The following is a 9,391-nucleotide window of genomic DNA, read 5'->3' on the forward strand; positions in this document are numbered from 1 at the left end:
CTCTCCCTCTCCCTCTCCCTCTCCCTCTCCCTTCCTCTCCCTCCCTCTCTTATCTTTTATATCCTTGGCAGTAGGCTGCTCCCTTTTAAGGCTCGTAACAGTATTTTTGACTTCTTAGCTTCATTACCAGAAGATGATACTGAAGAGCAAAGCTGAGGTTTGGTAGGAAAGATGAATGCTGTCTAGATCCCGGGGTGCTCTCTTGGTAAATGGCCTGACGCATGAACCCTCTCCACGTTGTCCACAGTGACTTGAGAATAGGCATAATTGACCTAGATTAAAGACCACTCTAACTCTCATCTTTTTATGACTCAGTTTCTCCAATGATGATCTCGGTTAGGTTGATTTCCTGGAGACACAATCAAATACTATCATCTTAATTTCTCTTCCTGAATTCAGCCAGCTTTGGACAGGATCTAGAACGGAAAGGCATTGACTCACGAAAGTAAGAAGAGAGGTGGCCTTGGGTTTAAGCTGTGAACTAGGTCCATTCAAAAGGAACCATGTTAGTTACTTTTCTATTGCAGTGATAAAACACCATGGCCAAAAGCAACTTAGGAAGAAAGAATTTATTCTGGCTCACAGTTCCAGAAAATTAAGAGTCGATCATGGTGGGAGGTGACAGGAGGCTGAGAGTTCACCTCTTGAACTAAAAGCACAGAACAGAGAGAGCAAAGTGGAAGCGGTATGAGACGCTTATCTCAAACTCTACCCTCAGTGATGTACTTCCTCCACCAAGGCCTCACCTACTGTCTTTGTTATGGTTCCTGTCACTCAGAAGAGACACCATGACCATGGTAACTCTTATAAAGGAAAACATTTAATTGATCCTGGCTAACAGTTTCAGAGGTTTAGTCCATTATCATCATGGCAGGGAAACATGATAGTGTGCAGGCAGGTTTGGGAGCTGAGTGTTCTACATCTTTATTGACAGGCACCAGAAGGATACAGTATGTCACACTGGGCATAGCTTGAGCATAAAAGACCTCAAAACCTTGCCCCTACAGTGGCACGCTTCTTCCAGCAAGGCCACACCTCCTAAAATCCCTATTCCCTTGTGGGCAAGCATTCACACACATGAGTCTGGGGGGGGGGCATTCCTATTCAAACCACAACATTTGATAAACTTCCCAATACAGTGTTATCAACTGAGAACCAGCTGTTCAAATATTTAAGCTCATCAAGAAGGACATTATCATTCAGTCGCTACAGGGACAAGATGCCTGTATCCTATCAGTAACCTTAGCTGTCTCCGAGGTCAGATAGGTGACTCTCTATTCTGTATGACAGAATGTAGAAGTTACTTACCTACCTGTTTGTCACATGTTAACTATAACAAGCGTTTGCTCCTGAAACCTGATTCAGAATAGTTTCTTAGTAGAGCCAGTCCCAAAATACAGAATACCGGGCTTTTGTATTTTTAGAAGCTCTAAACGATGTGGTCATATCATGGAAGTCGTAATGACTTTGAATCTAAAATGTCCCACCCAAGCTTATGTTTTTAATGCTTGTTCCTTAGGTGGTGACCTTTTTTTTTTTTTTTAAAGAGGGTTGTGCAACCATTAGGAGCTGAACACCCACTGTGACATGCACCCACCTCGATGTGCACCCACTACCACATGCTGAGATGCTCTGCCTTGCTCTCCCCACCGCGGTCGACAGAAAAACCATGAGCACAAGCAAGCCTATCTTCCCTCCAGACGCTTGGTCACAACAACGCGGGACAACGAATTCAGAAGAGATGGAAGTGTTCCAGCCTTGCGAGCTCTGGTGTGACAACGCATAACTGCTCACCCACAAGCTCCTGAGCCCTCACGTTCAGGGAGTGGGCACGCGCGGCTTCCCACTGTTCCTGCTGGCCACCGAGGTCTGCATCAACCCCGTGGAGTTCCATGCCGACATCGTGGCACACATTATCCCCAAAGTGGAATGGGCTGCGTTTGTGCGGGCAGCAGACACCTTAAACTTGGCCGAAGTAGCCAAAGAGCTGGCTGAAGGCTATGAGCACGGCCAGACGTTTTTGAGGAAGATGTACCATGTATGGCTTGAGGTGGATGAATTGGAGGGCCCCCTACAATGCCCAGAATCTTTTTCCCCTCAGCCGCTAGATCCCCAATATGCTGTTGAATGAGGAGACTGAGCCTTGACCTGGCTAGCCACCTCTTTGGTATTTTCTGACCCTGTGTATCTGTTGTGTGATCTGTTAACTAGATGTCTCATGTGTGACCCCAAACTCCCCTCAGTTACTCACCACTGTGTACTTGAGCTTCATAGTGTGTGTGTGTGTGTGTGTGTGTGTGTATGTATGTGTATGTGTTTGTGTGTGCATATATATTTATTAAAGGTTCAAAACAAAACAAGGAAAGAAAACAAGAAAACAAAACAAGCAAACAAACAAACAAAAAAGAGATGGAAGGAAACAGACCTGGGTTCCCCTGAGCTGTTTCTGAGATCACAGTGCACTTAAAGAATAGTAATGACAACTGAGGTGTGCTGAGAAGGTGAAATAAATGCTCAATTCCCACGGTTTTGTGTGGAAAGAATATTCATTATATAACTCGCTAAATATTCGTTAAATAACTTTTACACTGTTTGCTTTTGAAACATTTGTTTTAAATATGTGGTTTAAATGAAATACATTTTGAAGTTTGTTCCATCTGTTTTCGTTAAATTTTAATTTTTGTTAGAAATCTTTAAAGTCTCCAAAATGTTTACCTTTTGTATAATGTTAATCTATCTCTAGCTCTGTGTGTGTGTGTGTGTGTGTGTGTGTGTGTGTGTGTGTGTGCAGGGGAGCTACAGATCTCTGAGTGAATCAAGAATGTCCCAGTTTGGGCTTGATTGCACAATATGTCAGCAAGTTAAAGAAAAAAAAAAAAGGTCCCAGAATGTGAAGAAACCACCTGGAATTGTCAAAGGTGAAAATTCTAAGGATTTTCAAGCTCCTTGACTTCGTATGAAGCAAGGTGTGGTGATTCGGTTTGAGAGCCAAAGTGGAGGAGGAAGCTGAGATATGGGATCTGACGACACAATCCTATGCAGCCCTGCACAGACCACATGGCACATTGCTCCGGCTCACGAATGAGGAAAGGGAGTACAAATGAAGAAAAGAAAAGGAAGATAAAATGGGCAGAGCACACGGGAGACTGAGCCTTCGAAGCCAGTGTAAGCAGAATAGGGGCTTTATTTATCTGATTTTGGATTTTTGAAAACATAGAGGACACGTCAAGAAGAATGGAGGTAGGGCTGGGAAGATGGTTCAGTGGGCAAAGCACTTGCCTTTCCCGTAGTAGGATCTGAGCGTGAAGCCCTAGCATCCATGAGCCCAGCCTGGTGCCTGTGGCAGTTGCCTCTGCACTGAGCATGAGTGGAGTACGCACATGTAGATACATGGGGGACTTCCCGGCCAGCCAGTTTAGCCGATTGGTGAACTCAGGACCAACAAATGAGACACTCTGTCCCAAAATATAACATGGGGAGCAGTGGAGGAAGACACTCCACATTAATATCAACTTCTGGTCTCCCCAAATGCATACATGGACGAGAGCAGCTGCACACAGGTGTGTAAACACACATATATACCACACACATGCAAATTTAAAAAGAAGGAAAATAAGTGGCACTGTGATTCCCCTAATACTGTTAGAATAATTTGAATATTTTAGTCATTGTGGAAAGTTGAAAAGGAATTCAGTAAAGTTAGCCCTTGGTTGATTTTGTTGTTGTTGTTGTTGTTTTGTTTTGTTTTGTTTGTTTTGTTTTAATGGAGTGTACTGGCTAATTTTGTGTCAACTTGACACAGGCTGGAGTTATCACAGAGAAAGGAGCTTCAGTTGGGGAAATGCCTCCACGAGATCCAGCTGTATAGCATTTTCTCAATTAGTGATCAAGGTGGGAAGGTCCCCTTGTGGGTGGGACTATCCATGCGCTGGTAGTTTTGGGTTCTATAAGAGAGCAGGCTGAGCAAGCCAGGGGAAGCAAGCCAGTAAAGAACATCCTTCCATGGCTTTTGCATCAGCTCCTGCTCCCTGACCTGCTTGAGTTCCAGTCCTGACTTCCTTGGAGATGAACAGCAATGTGGAAGTGTAAGCTGAATAAACCCTTTCCTCCCCAACTGCTTCTTGATATTTGTGCAGGAATAGAAACCCTGACTAAGACATGGAGGAAGAGTAACAGGTACAGTAGTATGTTCTGATTATCCACGGATCATTGAGAACCTGTTTGGCTACTTGGCTATCAATAACACTTTCATAAGCATTTAATTTTTACTGACCATGTATAGATTTATTGTCTTTATCCCAAATCTCACTTAAGAAAGAACTGAATCATAAAAGATATATTTTAAGCTGGGAAAGATTAAAACTTGAGGTAATTCATAAGAAATATTATATATGATGAAGTCTAACTTTGAGACCTATGAAAAGCCTGAGATTTTTATCTTACCAGCAAGCTATCAAGCCTACGGATGCTGACAGAAGCCAGAAGAGTCCTAGTTTGGAGACAAAGGACAGATTAAAACGAGAGCAATGCTGACATCAATAGACAGAAAACAATCTTTGGACTCCAAGCCTCAGTTCACACAGGAGAGCATCTAAAAAGCGACATGATGCCTTTCATCTGCCGTGGGTAGCTGTGGGAACGAGGTAGGTTAGCTAAGTCCTGTGAGTTAACACTGCTCTGCAGCTGAGAGCTTCAGAGCCCATTTGTGAGACAGATGTCTGACCATCAGGGCTTCAGCAAGACATCCATGGATCCGTGGAGAATTATCTGGTGATACAAATATTAAATTAGGAGCTTCCATTATATTTAATTTATCATCCGATACATCTGTCTTCATGTTCACATGGAGGCCCGTGTGTGGCTGGCATAGTCTATCAACTTTCATTCTACATTCCTTTACCACAGAGCTTAATGCATAATCTACAGAGGTGCCCAGACAGAGATCCTTCTGTGGTTGTTTGTTCCTGTGTGGGCTGTGTCAGGTCTCCTTCCGTGAGCACAGTCAGGGCACTCTGCCAACACGATTGCAAATGTGCACGGAAAGTGAGGGAAATGGAAGCACAACCTGGCACTCCTGTTTGCTGCCTACAACAGACTCACCCACTGGATATGGCTGAAATGTTCCTAGTGGCTCAAACTTCTAAAAAGAGGTCTTACCAAGATGTTATGCTCTGAGAGAGATGTCATTCTAACATTGGCATGAATAAGTTATGCAAAGCTTTCACGACTGGAAAAGACATAATCACCATTCATGTATAACAGATTTGTTTATTCTGTAAAGATTCATTTCAGTTGATTAATTATCAGTATCTGCTGAAGGGGGGTTGGCTAAGAAGGCTGCTCTGATGAGGGAATTATTGAAGTACATGCTTAGAATATTTATCACAGAGCATGTATTGGGTAACCAGCACATTTATCATATTCTTTCTGTATGGGATCTTTCTTCCCCAGAAGAGATCATATCATATCAAGGGCCATATGTTTGGCAATTTCCCATCCAATACACTCTTTTTGTGGAGGAAATATATATATATATATATATATATATATATATATATATATATATATGTGTGTGTGTGTGTGTATGTATGTATGTATGTATATATGTGTGTGTGTGTGTGTATTACAAACATCCCCAAATCAAAATTAAATGTGACATTCTGATTCTTTCATCTCCCACAACCTTAGGAAAAACTACTCCAAACTAGAAAGCTAATGGCTTCCTCTGACCACATCAAGTTTGATTTTTCAACTATCCAGAATAGTTTGAATACTGCTCAAACACAAGTGATAACTTGTGTAAATTATCATTAGACATTAAATCTAGTGTGACAAAGTAGCTAGATTTAAATTGAAATATTAAACTCAATAGTCTTCAACAATCTACATGTAATGATCTTCAAGTGAAACTTGTGCCTTCTACCTGATGAACGTGATAGTTGAATTCCTTACCACATCCTTATCAGTGGAGTACTTTAGATAAGCTTTTTTATTTCACTTTTACAATGGCTTTGAAGTTGATATTATCGTTTCCTGACTGTAGGGTCAGAAAACGAGGCATAAAAGGTCTGCACCACTGTGTCATATCACTGGGCTCTATCACCTCCCCATGCCAGGGCTCTCAATTGCTGGGAGTTACAAGACCCAGGCTATTATCCCAAGTCTAGTAATGCTATGCAGTTGTCATCTTTATTCTTTCTCAGCACCGGCTTTCCCATACCTTTATCTCCTTCCCCAATGGCTCCAATATATGATGCCCACATCTTATTTCATTCCTTATCTCTCTCCTTGATCTCCAGATGCATACTATTTACATTCTAACATGTCCCACGCAGACCCTATCCGAACCACCTCCTCTTATATGGATCTCTATCTCAATAAATGGTTCCACCAACCTTCCCCGATGTGCACCTCTTCTTCCCACGCTTAGCATCAGGGTTCAGGCATGACCATGTTTTGAGGAGGAGTTCTGATTCGGAGTCCCTTAGCCCATCTCCTCACTCTCTGCCATAGTCTGCTTCACACCACTCTCTGCTTTGACCCGAACGTTGGAAAACACAAATCACATCAGGTATTACTCTGCTCAGAATCTTCCCATATTTCCTTTAGGCCTCAGGTTTTAACATTGCTTAGTAGCTCCCGCCTACCACTTTAGCTTGCTTTGGACCACGATCTTCCCTGAAGTTCCGCTTAGTCAATCCAAACTAATTTCTGTTTCTTAAACATTTCTTTTACTTTTGCTCTCTCCTCTCTCTCTTCTCCATTCAGTTCACATTTATTTTTTATTTATGTTGATCTGAGTTACACTTTCCTAACTGTTTTAGTTAGGGTTTTACTGCTGTGAACGGACACCATGACCAAGGCAACTCTCCTAATAACAACATTTAGTTGGGTCTGGCTTACAGGTTCAGAAGTTCAGTCCATTGTCATCAAAGTGGGAACATAGCAGCATCCAGGTAGACATTGTGCAGGAGGAGCTGAGAGTTCTACATTTTCATCTGAAGGCTGCTGAGCAGAATACTGACTTCCAGGCAACTAGGACTAGGTATTAAAGGCCATGCCCATAGTGACTCACATCTACTCCAACAAGGCCACACCTCCTAATAGTGCCACTCCCTGGCCCAAGGGTATTCAAACCATCACACTATCTTACTTTTCCATTTCTGCTTATTTCTACTTAGCTTTTGAGTCACTAGCCTTGCATGAGAACCCTCCCTTCCCATACAGCTGCCTTTGCTAAGCATGCTCTCATTACGGCCTGTTTCCCCTCTGCGATAGAGTGTGAAGACTAAAATCAACGATCTGGGCCTTGGAAGTTCTGCCAGGAAACAACATGATCTACTTCCTGAACATGTCACAGTTTTCATTACTAGAGTACAAATTATAAGCAACACCTGCCCTGCTTAAACCTTAGAAAATTTGGAGGATGCTATAAAATGTTTAAGAAAACATTTTAAAAACCTATAAAAGTAAACAAATACAATAATTTTTAACGTTCAGTTTATCCCTACTCCTAATTTGAAGACAGAAAGAAATAGAATTGAATTAAAGGTAGCTAATACCTAGCAACATCAAAATCACTTTGGACTATTATTTGGAATAAATTATAAATAGGGATACATCCAGAGATGTATTATTTTAAAACTCTTGAGATGACTCAGAGCACCAAAAAAATCTGGGGAGTGGTGACTTAAAACCACTTTTTTCTGATCTCAAAGATTATGGTCCTCGTGGGTCACAGAGAACACTGTGGGTGATTTCTTTGGTCAGATTGATCCTACAGAGTCAGAGGAAGTCTAGAAAGGAGTCTATCTGAGAGCAGTGATACAATGACAATTGACCAATCCAGCAAGCAGGTTACATTTAACCTGCTAAGGTTAGAAACTAGTTACCAAGAGGGAAGCTTTAACAGACAGTGAATCACAATGGAGGAAGGAGAACTCAGCCACTTGACTTTAAAAATAGACTATAGCTCCAAATGGGCGAGAAGAAAGGCCGCCAGGCCATGTGTCAGGATTGAGTACTGCATATGTAGTGCTCACCAAAAAAAAAAAAAGGTTCTTTGGGGCCTGATAGAGAGTTACACTGAACTATCTCCCTTTTGCAAACTAACATATCCAGACTGAGATTTTAACATTGTTTTACCTAGTGTTTGAGAGATGCATTTGAGCGTGAACAAAGTGCCTTGAAGCTGTTCTGGAAATGATAGTGTTTTAAATTAAGCATCAAAACAGGAAACTGAGAATCAAACTAGTAGAAGCTTCCTTGAGAACCTGAAGATGTAGCTCACTGGTGGAGCATTTGCCTAATGTGCCAAAGGCCCCAGATTAACAACACAAGGATAAATGAATAAGCAAATAAATGCTCATTTGAATAATCATTTCAATCCAGAATATGATTTTCAAAGTCCATAGGGTTTATGAGAAAAGAAATGTTCTTTTTGCATTCTTAGAACTTCAAACACAGCTGGGTATAATAATAATATATGCAGAAATAAAAAGTTTTCTGATAGTATTGCTCAAATAAGACATAATTGTTTATACATAGATAGTTCGTACATACATACATGTGAACACACACTGTGGAATGAAATTTTCTATCTCATTAAGTGGATAGCATGGCACTTAACTCTCTGGAGAGGCTGGAGAGATATCTTCTTGGTAGAGCTCTGCCCTGAAATCTGGAAGGTTCTGCACTCAGTCTCCAGTACTGCAGGGAAAAAAAAATAATCTTTAAAGCAGATTTCAGTTACTTAGGTACATTCTCTAATCATCAAATATTTCTTTAGTATCTTGTAAATGCCATTTTAATTGTCACCAAGTGGTGCTCAATTGTTAAATTATATAGTAAGATGGTCACATAGACTTGGAGACTTATTCAATTATTTATTTCTTTTCTATCAAAGTATAGGCTTATTTTAAAGACTATTAACCAACTAATATTCTGTATTGTGTAATTTAGATTACAAATTAAAGAAATAAGCTAAGAGCTTTAAAAGTTTCCTTAGTTGTATTCACAGCTGCGATTCAGACTTTCATTCCCTTCCGTGAGTCTCTCCACCTTCAAGCCACCTCATCCTGTCCTAGTGCAGTGACTTATTTGGTCGTCCACAGTTTACTGCTCTCTGCATCCTCATCGCTGACACAGTCTTAGGCCAGTTTCTATGTAGCTAGCAGGAACCCTCATTAGGTTTTCCTTATTGTGACAAATATCCCGAGAGAAATAACAGAGAGGAAATCTCGTTCTTGTCCATGGGTTTCAAAGATAGCAGTGTGCTCCTTCCCTTTGGGCCTAATAGAAGGTACAACCCTCAGGTAGCAGGTGAATGCAGTAAGGGCGCTCACCACACAGAGGCCAGGGAGCAGGGAGAGGATTCTCCCCTGAAACTCTT

The 9,391-nt window shown here is 41.4% G+C and overlaps 1 pseudogene; it reads left to right on the forward strand.

Annotated features, from left to right (window-relative positions):
- The first annotated feature begins 1,789 nt into the window (after positions 1–1,789).
- On the forward strand, positions 1,790–2,147 carry LOC110316211 (annotated as a pseudogene).
- The last annotated feature ends 7,244 nt before the right edge of the window (positions 2,148–9,391 follow it).

The sequence above is a fragment of the Mus pahari genome, chromosome 2 (genome assembly GCF_900095145.1).
Source record: "Mus pahari chromosome 2, PAHARI_EIJ_v1.1, whole genome shotgun sequence".
Lineage (NCBI taxonomy): Eukaryota > Metazoa > Chordata > Mammalia > Rodentia > Muridae > Mus > Mus pahari.